The sequence below is a fragment of the Dermacentor andersoni genome, chromosome 10 (genome assembly GCF_023375885.2).
Source record: "Dermacentor andersoni chromosome 10, qqDerAnde1_hic_scaffold, whole genome shotgun sequence".
NCBI classification, from domain to species: Eukaryota; Metazoa; Arthropoda; class Arachnida; order Ixodida; family Ixodidae; genus Dermacentor; species Dermacentor andersoni.
Window position 1 is genome coordinate 45,101,076 of NC_092823.1, and position 12,144 is coordinate 45,113,219.

Consider the following 12,144-nt stretch of genomic DNA (forward strand, 5'->3'; position numbering starts at 1 on the left):
GAAAAATGGAGATAGCGTTCGCCAATGATTTGCAGTGCGGAGGCTACGGTGCCCGCAATGCTCCGCCCACTGAAAGGCACACCGTCTGAATTAGTCTTTAAATTTTCCTGTAGACGCCACTGTTTTTCGTTTTGCCAATTACGACACGCTAAACTAAACTGAGAGACTGCAGCCAAGCAAAGCCTGCGGAAGCTGCTCCTCTTCCGGTAACCGGTGCTGTCCATTTCCCCACACACGCCACCTTTGTATTATTTTTTTTAACATCAGCTTTGAGTCATCGCATCTAAGAGTGGCTTTTAATGAGGGCTTCATTATATTGCCTAGATCACGTGATTTCGCTTGTCGTTCAGGCTGTGTGTAGAAAAGGCACGGCATGAACAAATTGTTACATAGCAGCCATTAATTACCCTGACCCGCCAGCGAACATCCCAAACCGCGTATCCCTTCGAACCCGTGTGTATCACGTGGTGTTAGCGATAGAGTGCGCCTAACGAGCGGCACCCAGTTTAGATAAATGTGCAATCGAAGAGCTTCTGCTGCAGCTACTATTATTAGACAAGGACGTTTCAGGAACGCTTCAATTTCTCGCAGAAGCCACAGGCAAATGGCCTTCCCGAACTCACTAAACTCAATGTGTTCAAATACACTGCTAACACGAGTGGCCATGCCATGCATGTCGTCGACATTGCTGGTTATCATATACGGTCTTCAAATTAGGAGCTCTACCACTGTGTCCTCATTGCCCGCCTCCGTAGAACAGAGATTGATGATTTCTGTTTGCATTCATGTTCCTTCTTGTTTCCTTGCGGTGCATTAAATGTTTTCCTGCCATTATAAATTGTATGAAGCTCATCACATTAGCTTTTGCTGTTTTTTGTCGTCGTGGACCTATGTATATGTCTAGGACAGTCTGGCGCTGTCTGAACAGTGACATTTTGCATATTGCTTGGTGAAGAACTATGCTTCGGTCACTGCAACCTTCGCAGAGGTCAACATCTTGTCATTTTCATTTGCATGCGCAGTGCAGACATTTCTTTCACATGTAAGCTAAGAATCGCACGTGAACAAATGCATAAGCAAAGCAACTTTGTCACACTGTTCTTCTCACGTCCTTGTTGGCATTGACGCCATGTATGATTTACAGGTTGTTTTCCGACAACCACGCGATTATTGACGCATCCTCTGTTCTGAGTGCGCGAATTATGGTAATACATTATGTTCATCAAATAATAATTCTTTTTGACCAGATGAAGATGTCCTTGCGCTCGATTCCTCGTTATCATGTCTGTTGTATCATTCCCGTCAGCGCCGGCAGTACATTGAACTGTCAGGAAGCACGTAGTGAGATAGTGTCCGTCATCAGTACTTTCATGGGGGGCTTCGTTGGGCTATTGACGCTTTCGGTACGAGCATCGCGGTGGTTAATTGCAGGCGATCACACCGCCAGTTTTTGAAGAACTTATTCTAAGCAATACATACAATGTGGTCCCAAATTGCTACAGATTGGCCAGTCCAGGCCTCCAGAATGCATTGTGGATAAATGCCATGTTTGAAGGCTATCGTCATCACCATCCTGTGCGACTTCTTGTGCTGCCGACGCTGTTTAGAGGAGAATGACTTGCACGCAAAATTTGTGTGCGATGCATTTAAAGGTATCCTCGTCGGCTACAGTATCGCCGGTTCAGGCCTCCGAAATATATTATGGTTAAATGCTCTGTTTCAAGGCTATCATCATCACTCTCGTGTAACGTCAACCGCGAAGGTTTACGGAACGGAGGATCTGCCGAAATGCTTAATTCTGACGAAGCGTGGTCACACAGCCCGAAATTCAATAATCACACCTGTAGTAACGTTCGCCCCCTACGCAGTGATTCATTAAATTAGAAGTGCCATGAATCAACAGCGCAAGAATTAACATTTGCAGAACAAACCGTAACCCGTAACCTTTCGTTCTTGACTGTACGTCTCCGTTGTGCTTCCAAAACTGTTTTTAGGAGGATGACAGCGAGGAATTCCATACAAACACACCTCGATGTTGCGAAGAAGAATTTATGCTCGATGCACATAGAGGTATCCTCGTCGACTACAGTATTGCTAGTTCAGGCTTCTGAAATCTATTCTGGGTAAACACAATGTTTGAGGGCTATCATCTTTACCGTCATGTACGTCTCCCTTCTGTTGCCAATACTGTTTTCAGGAGGATGACAACAAGGCTTTACACGCGAGCACACCACCACGTTGTTAAGCAAAAATTTATGTGCGATGCACATCAAGCTATCCTCAACAATTAAAGTATTGCTAGTTCCAGCCTCCGAAATGCATGTGCCACTGCTTTCATGCGTTGCACCAATTACAGCGGACTGTGGTTTCGCGATCGCTCCATTGTTATAGTGCGCTCGAATCGCAAATGCAGACCGTTTAACTGACATGAGCTCAAATGTGGGTGGAGGCAGTTGTACAGATGTTTATTTTCTTTACGCTAGGGCAATGGGGCAGCTGGATATAACGAAGTGGTCTGAGGACTACAAAAGATTTCCCTTTTGAGTCGTACATAATGAAAACGGCCGTCGTTGGCATCACGAAATGAGTGTAAGAACGGGACGGACGGACAAGGCAAGCCTCATTTTGTGCACTCAACTGCTGTAGCAGTAAAATGCGGCTAACCCATCACTCGCATAATGCGAAGACGTGGGACCATTCACCACCTGCGGCAAGTAGCTTTTTCGTCCACTTTCATTGCCATTAATTTATCATTTCTTTAATTCAATTAGTAAATACAAATAATTTACCCTAACTTTTCCTTGGTGTCTTTGTTGGCTTCTCATGATATGATTATTAAAAGCCGGGCCATTCGGTTAACCCTCTCTCTTTTCGTTACGCCACTGCTGTGCAAGAAGAAACCGTTGATATCACCAGTGAGATTTACCAAATTTTTACTTCATCAAAAAATGAGTTCATTAATTATACAGCACGTGGCGTCTCCACTGATAAAATGCTCAATCCCTCCCCATTCATTCAGCAGACACTTGCGTTGGACCCGAAATCTGGCAGGCGTATTAAGTATAAGGCACGCAATCAAAAGCAAAGCATTTGATTGTCAAGTTGCAATATACAAAACACTACACTGCTTCAGTATCGGCAGAGCTTTTTCTAATGAAAGGCTGTGGTGCTGTGCACTCATCCAAATGCCATCGGTTATTCCTCCTGACTATTAATAAAATAAAAACTGGAACCTGTTATATTTTCGCTTCCTGCCCTTCACTAGTTCCGCCCTTAAGCAGTTTGCCATCTTTCCTTCCCTAAATCTTGTTAGCACCGAAAAACATTTTGTTTCACAAGTTTTTTTACGTTCTTGAGTTCTCCTCATAAGCGACGTGCTAAATGCTACTTGGCAGCGCGCGTCATCCTTTGCCTTTCGCTTTCTTTTGAGCATGAGCTGTCCATACACGCGTTCAACCTTCGTAGATCATTCGCATTATGGTCCACAAAAATGGCGATAGAGGAAAACAGCGAAAAGCCGCTGAACTTAGTAATGTCTGCAGCTCCCACAGCCGCGGTCATGATCTCTCATACGTTTCACGTTTGAGTCATTCTGGCAAGAAGGCGGTAGCATGGTGCCACTAAGACGTTACGTGGTTCCACGCACGACATTCATAAAAAGAAAAATGTAGGTCCTGAAGAACAAGATATTCCAAACAATTGCTTACTGCACAAAATTTTCTACGCGATATATTATGCACATCCCACGCCCTGTGAGAATCGATGTAAGCGAACCTTTCTGCGCTGTTTGCTTTGCTTGACAACGATTAGCAGTGATGTTGACGGTGACTGTTTAACTTCTTCAACGTTTTGTCCATCACCAGAGCGATTAGTTGAGGTTAAACGTGACCTTGCGTGAACCACGGCTGTTTGTCTGCGTAGTACATAAAACGCAAAGGGGGAGGTGTTTGCTTGAGGCGTTGTTGTGCGCTACATTTCATAGCCTTTGAGAGGGTTGAGCATTGGAATTGCCTCACATCGCACATCACATCGTGGCAAATATTCCCGGTTCTCTCGCAAAACCGAAGACCATGGGATAGTGCATAGCCGATACCAAGCAGCAATCCGAATCTTTGTGTAGAAGTCCAGTAGCAGGGCAAACCTACAGATAGCCGAGAGCGATGCGCGTGTGCGCGTGCTTGTAGAAGTGAGAACCGGCGCCGCTTATTTGAAGCTTAGTATCCGCTACCACGTGGCTCCGATCATTCCGCGACAATTGTGTGCAGCGCGTCGCGTACACTTCCTTGTGCTCATTACGCGGTAGCATCTGCGCAGTGAGCTCTCTCCACGCACGCGCCATTCCTCGCAGCGCAAACGACGCTCGAGTGCGCCGCTGCTTCTAGCGTGAGGCGCCAACGCGCCGACTAACACTCCTCTCGCTTCTCTGCAAGCAACGCACACTCGGATCGGTCCAGCTTAAAAAGGCCGCAAGGCACGGTGGCGCGTTCGGGTTATCGCCTAGTAAAAGCGTGCAGAATGCCTTCGACGGGAACACGCCTCGCTAGATGAAGATGCTTACTGCAGTGGGGTTAGCGCGATAGATAAGGCAAGCCCGTCGGTGGCTGTGGTCTTTGGCGACGTCATCACTACACCTCTGTCCATTTGCGACGTGCATCCGCGTGGCCTATCCGCGCCGAAGCAAGACTTATCGATTAGCTGTTCTCCACGCATCCCGAAAAGGCGAAATATATGTTGACGGCGCACCGCGTCATTAGCCGCAACGCAAATTGAGGCGCAGATAATCGCTACGCGACAAACGGCGATCACACTAACCGTAACGTATCCGATGAGCCACTACGGATTTAAAAAAAAAAAAACTAAATTCTGGCGTCATGCGTGCCAACAACACGATCTCATTATGAGGCAGGCCGTAGTGGGGGACTCCGGATTAATTTTCATTTCGTGGAATTTATTAACGCCCACACCATGCACAATGCACGAGCATTTTTGCCTTCCCCTCCTTTGGAATGGGCAGCCGCGGCAGAGATCGCACCCACGACCTCGAGCTTGGCAGCGCATTGCCTTGGCTACCGGAATACCACGACAGGTGCCAGTATTAATTAAGCAACCTGCCAATAGATTAAGCTCTATGGAAATCAGGTCGGTAATATTCGTCGCAACATCGTTCTAACAATTCGTACATTCTAATTTGGTATGCATTAACCTGGCTTTACTCATTTTATTGCCTCTATGAAAAAGCAGTACACTTCAAGGCCAGCCCTGAATTAAAAAGTTAAGCTAGAATGGAAGAATAACTAGTGGCTGCCTCCAGGCCTTTGGTCAGAAAAGTTATGAATTACTTAGCAAAATTTACTTAGCTTCAGCCAGCGAGCACAAATTCAAACAAGCTTTAATGATTTCATTTTCTTCTTGCAGCTGTTTGAGCCTCTTCGAGTAGGTATACATGGTGCCTTCTTCAATATGTACCAAAGAAGGAAACCAGGGACATCGCGCAATATACAAGGTGCGCTTGTATGTCGCCCCGAAATTTCATTCAAACGCACCTTCTAATGCAATATTCAACTCGTGTTCCACTAAAACGAGAGTCTCTAATATTGTTTGTCAAGCATGACCTTCAAGTAGAGCTTACGTGACCGCGCTGAGCCTTGAAAAAATGTAGAATGCAAGTGTGTGGCAGATAGCCGCGAACCGTGGTACAAATAGCGATGTCCTCCGGCTGAAGATAATAGCAAGGGAGTGGTGCTGTTGTCAGTTCCACGCACCCCAACTACGGAAGCATGAATGGCTAATTTTTAAAAGCCATTAAAACCAGTTCCCCTCCCTCATTTGCCCATATTATCAATGCAGCATCACATGTACATCCCTTCCCATGATCCTCTCGATGCACATAAATTGACTTATGTGACAGAGTGCTGACCGAGGGAAGGAGTGTGGAGTGACTCCATGTGTCCTTTATGCGGCTTAATGCCTGACACGAGTTGACCACGCTGCACCCTTAAGAAACAAACTGCAAACCCACAAGTCAGCTTCCCTGCACCACAAAAATTAGTAACATGGCCGGCCCAGTAAAGATTTTGAATAGCGCAAGTGCGTAGGAATATCGGAAAGACAGAGCACTAACTACAGGCCCAAACTGCCACGGCGACAGCCACAATTACTAAATGGGTAAATGTGCAGTGCCGCAGTGTCTTCCATTAAGAGGCTGGTACAAGCGTAGCACAGTTTGACAGCTGTTGCAAAATGATTTGGCGCGGTTCGCTTAATCTCTCAATGCCTGCCTAAATGCCCGGAAATGCAGCGCGCCTCTCACGCATTCGAACGAGATAACGAGCGCTGAGACGGCCCACGTGAGCCCCCGTGTCCGACGGCGTGGCCATTCTGCAAAATCTTCAGCATACGTATGTACATAGAAGTTGCTCAATATCTTGCGAGTGTGTTGCAAGTGTTGCAATATGTTGCAAGTGTGTTCTTTCAAAGAAAGTAAGGTTACCTAAGGTAGAAACAAATGAAGCAATGCAATTTTACGCACGTGGGGCGCCGCTGCCTCTTGTTCGCCTTGCATTGTTTTATTCGAATTAGCGGTGGCCGCAAGCCCTAGTATAGCGCACTTGCACTCCAGGGCATGCGGTTTGCCTAAAGTGGACGCTGTGCTTAATATCTCACGCTCGTCAAAGTCAAAACAAAAAAAGAGGTTATGTGCTCAAGAAAATGAAATTACTTACATGTGTGCAGAAGATCGGCTGTAGCTGGTTGTTCGCCTTCCTACCAATGTACTTCATGAATTCTGCCGCGCAACTCATCAAAACTGCCAGGCTAGGACATCAGTCGAAGACGAGTAGCTGGCTCAGCCTACGATATCACCAAATAACCGTCTCACTGATCGTCCTTGAGCCATTTCACTAAAGGGTACGTCATGATGTCGAAAAAGTAAAGAAAAATATATCCACCAAGAAGCACGAGGCGCGAACCACCGTACAACTGTAACCGAGTAACTGAGTCTGAAAGCCGTTCATAGCTTCACTATGGTACAGAGTTATTAATAATTTTCCCACATAATATAACCGCAGTGAAAGCCCATAATAAATTATTCATTATTTTTGCCATACAAAACTTCATAAATGTTCAAATCACAAACTAATATGTAGCGCAAACAATAAATACGACGGCCAAGAAAAACGCGACTACGAAACTAACAGTACACTATCCGTACTGTTGCAACAGTCTGCTCTAAACAAAATTACGCACCCGGGCACACTCAGATACCCCAGCATTTTTTTGACGGTTATAGCGCTGACTAGGGGTTCAAATCATTACTAATTTCTTTATTTTTACAAAAACTTACTTGTCGAAAAGTGTTGGCAGCGCCTTTCCAGATGACGCAGTAACAAACAGGATATAATGTGAGCCCGTTGCCTTCGTCCGTATTTCTTTCATTTCCCTTTGCTTTCCTTTATTTCACTGAATATACAAGGGCTGCAGGCTTGGGAGACGACATTTCGGTGAGGCTTAAATGACAAGGATCTTATCGCATGTTTCTTCTAAGGCAAGAGTCTGGAGCAGCCTCTGAAACAGCGATCATCGGTTGCACTGTCGCGGCTGTGGCTGAATCCAAATCTCTTTCAAGTAAATCGTTAAAGCGGCTGCGCGATGCAAGCTAAAAGCGCGTTCGTTGTTTGATCTATAGTACCATGGCCGTTGGACAAACAAGTCGCAGTCGCGCCGGAAAGGCGAAGCATCAATTGCGATAGCAAATGAGTCAACAGCTTTATGAACTAAGGAAAGTATATTTATCGGCTGTATATGAACTTGTAAAGGTTCGCTTACTAACTAAACTAATAAGCACTGTGTCACACACGCGCTAGTTAACCGGAACACATCTCACTCAATGACCACGGAAACTCGCTATCAAAACGCTGGAGGAAGGATGCACGGCAGCAGCAGCGAGCGAATTGAACTCCCTACTGCGTCTCGCTTCAACACGAACTAAACGTCGAAAGCAAAGTGCACACAAAGTTAAGAGCACTCGGTGCACTTTGTAGGTTCGTACACATCGCAGATCGCTTTGAAGATGAGGCCCTCGCGCTAGCCGGGCGGCGAGCGTCATGGATATGTTAAACATAAACGTATGAGTACAGTGGGATCGTGCGGGGACCCAGGGGGCCTGGGATGCCCCAAATACACTGTCAAACTAAAGTTTTTCCTTCTCCTTCTCCTCGCAGATCACTTTCAAGACAAGGGTGCCCGCTCACCGCACCGTACGCAGCAGCTGCCGGTGTAGAATGCTTTTCAAAGAGCTGATTAGCTTTGGAACGGGAGAAGCAGACGTACGCTCGTGGCCTAATGCTAAGAGCACTGGGCTGCTGTGTCCGACGGCCGACGTTAAATGCCACCGCAAGGCTCAGAACACATCTTTCTTAACGTGATAGGGGTAAGGGCCCCGTGTCGCAGAAAATTTGGCGTCGGCGTCGGCGTTGTCCGTGAGCTAAAATTTCTGTATATATTTACGCATAGGTATATGCCACGCACTGCTATATGGCATTCGGCATATGCGGGTTATGTTGCCACACCAATTTATGACTAAGGTCGCTCATACGTTGTCTTACATTCATGACAAAGTTATTCATCGAAATATTGAAAATGACAGCCCACAAACAAATATCATGAAACAAAACTCCAACAGCGCATGTCTTTTATGTAAAACTGCTTAGACCTAATTATTAAAAATTGCGAAACAATTACAGGAACCTGAAAATAATGTGACTTTCTTTTGGTGCTGATGTACTCTACCTACGGTATCGGTCCTTCGCGCATAGCGCTCGCCGCCAGCGCTTCCCGATAAGCATTACGGTTACATAAACTGCAGTTCCCTAAAAGCGGAAGAAGGAGTCAGGGGTCTTTGAATGCTATCGCGTTCGGCTCTTAAAGGCGAAGCTTATGCGTCCTCTAATTTTTAATGAATACGAGGCATAAAAAGAACCTACCTGCTCCAAAGGGACAAGAATGAAGCAAATATTGTTTCCCATTCAAAATAACAAATGCCGCTTTCATATGTGAGTCAGAATTACTATATGCGGGGCTCAAACTCTACTCTACAAAAAGCAACCAAAAAGCGACACAAATTTCCCCGTAAATCATTCATTGACAAGCTCTCAGTGGTAATATTGTTCTGCCACTGTTTAGCAAACTCAGTGTCTATCGAAATTTTGTTTACAGTTTGTTGATTCGACAATCACTCACCGTTATAATAATGGTAAATCAACAGTCGTTTTCCTTCGGGATTGAAGAGCGGCACATACCCAGACAATTCATGGCGCAGCTCCCTGAAGTGTTGGCATGAAAAGCGTTCATCGAAAAGCGGCACATAGCGAGTGCACTTGTGGAGCCGCTTGCTAATGCGTCGGGTTGCTGTCACTGTCAATGAAAAAGTTTAGTAGTGTGCTTTGCAGGGCCAGTTTATGCATGCTGAATGTATAACATATACGTAAATATGGCATGAAACGTATACGTATATGAAACGCGAATCGTAAACGTATATATGACATGAAAGAGGTTCCTTCAGTACAGACCGAGAGGCACATACGCAGTGCTCCAACTCGGCGTAATATAGTTTCTTCGAACAGCGGTGCCAACCAGTCCTGCATCTAAAATTGCGCAGGAAGGTGTGAAAGACGTTCGTTGAAGAGCGGCACATGTCTACAGATTGGCATTTGCTCAATGACCGATGTTGGTCCGATGGTTGGTTTAGAACCTTGTTACCTCAGCACAGCAGTCGGATGCGCTAACCACTCGGCCACGGGCTACCCAATCATCCAGGTAGGCAGGAAAACCGTTAGACACAAGCATACACACGTACATACATGCATAAATAGATAGCCGCCGGAAAGTGCAGGAAGTACTATAAGAATGCTAAATTCGTAAAATTTTTGTATCTAAAATCTCTCAATGGAAATAAAAGATATACATAGTTGTCCTGGCGAAGACATGTTTCCAAGTCGAAATGTTTGCTCAAGCGACATCCCATAGGCGACCACTGCTCATCACTTTCAGTGTAAAGAAAGATGAGCAACGAGCAAACTACATGACAGCGGTGCTATCGTCTGGCCGATTGACATGAGCAATGTTGAAGCTGTATTACGGTAACTGTCCAAAACATCTCAGAACACCGACCTGCTTGCCCAAGCGGCGGAAATATTCAACTTCTTCTAAAGTTCAATGGTCATTAAACTCTTGACAACGACTGTACACCTGGTATAAAACACGCGCACAATAGTAACTACTAAAAAAGTCATCGGTTTTATGTTGCGAAAACCCTGACATGATTACGAGGCACGCCATAGAGTGGGACTCAGGATGAATTTTGTCTACCTGAGGTCCTTTCTGGTGCACCTACATTTATGTAGAATAGCGTCTTTGCGTTTCGCCCTGTTGAAATGCGATCTCCGCGTTCGGAAATGAAGCATACGATCTTATTACTACTAGCGCAATGCCATAGCTGCTACGCCACCATTGCAGATGATGTCAGCAACTCTTGGCACAGAACAGGTGCAGACTAGAATCAATGCCATGCTGATTACGAGTGATGCAATTAAAATCCGAACGTAGCTGCTGATATAAATGCTCGATTTAGTTTAAAGATGAGCACCAACCTATGGCAATGGCCTGACGCAGAATTCTAAGGCAATACAAGTGTATGCGTTGTCCAATTAAGTACTGAAAAACTGTTTGTTTAATGTAGAACCTGTGAAAAGCCATGAAATGAGCAGAAAACAGCGAAATGTACACTTCTAATATATATATATACATAGGTGTCCCTACATAAAAGCTAAATATCACGGCGACTGCGATGCGACGCCAACGATTACGGTAGAAATCCACATGGAGCATTCGTATTACTGCTATCGAAATTAAATAAGCGCTGATAAACATAAAGAATTGCAGCAGATGCATATCAAGTTGAAGGAACGAGCCTGGCGAATGCACCGGTTCATTTGATTTAGATACCGTCGCCTGGAGCATAAATTGGACTGGTTCAAACCTCCTCTTTTCAAATCATTCAATTAATTTTGCTGAGTTCTTGCTTTCTTGATAAATTATCGCTTTTTTGAGAACTATCGTTCCGGAACTCCAAAAACGCAAACTGTTCGCGAAACTGTTCTCAGGTTAAATATATCTGAGGAGATATGGACTTTCTAAATTCCTACTATCAAGAAAATGGAAAGATTTCGGGATGACAGTAACAAGAAAAAATATACAAACTTCGTTTTTACTGCCCGTGGGAAACTGAGCAGACCAGCGTGATAGTGCATTTTTACTCTTTTTCGTTATGTGCATGTGTGTGGTTGCTTTGCCTACCATTTTAGGCATAGCGGATCCGCTGTTGCTGTGGCTGGGCCAGACAGCATCGCTGTGTCTTTCTGCGTATATATATATATATATATATATATATATATATATATATATATATATATATATATACATACATACTACCTTCGTTACTACGGAATTATGGTCGCGATTACGTCGTGCCGTTGTTGTCACGCTGTCGTCGTCATTCCTTTGTCATCCCCTAATATCATGCTACCGTTGTCCTCACTCCTTTTGCGTGATGCTATTCTTGTCATGGTCATCTTGATGATACAATCATTGTCATCCCCCTATATATAGTTTACCTTTATTACAGTGTCGTCATCATATTACGCAATGGCGCATTCCAGTGTTCTCATGCCAACGTAGTCTTACCCTCGCATACAGAAATGTAACCTAACTTGAAGCCCATGCTTGACATGATGTAACTGACGCCTGGGGCGAACCTTTCCAAGACCCTCCTTGCGTTTCTGTGGGGGTGTTCACGACAGGTGTCATTTAAATAAAGTCAAGCGTGTGCTTCAAGTTACGCTTAATTTCTGAATAGGGGGATTAGTGTCGTCATTATTTTCTTCATGTCGTCGTCGTCATTTGATCACCGTCATTCAATTGCGTCCTGCCATCACATTCACCACATTGCAATCACATTATCGTAATCATGTCGTCATCTTTCCATCGCCCTTAGGCCGTCATTTTCATGCGGTCACCATCATTGCCTGGTCTCATACAGTCGTCGCCATAATTCACCAGTCGCGTGTCGAGATACCGCCTAGGCAGTCC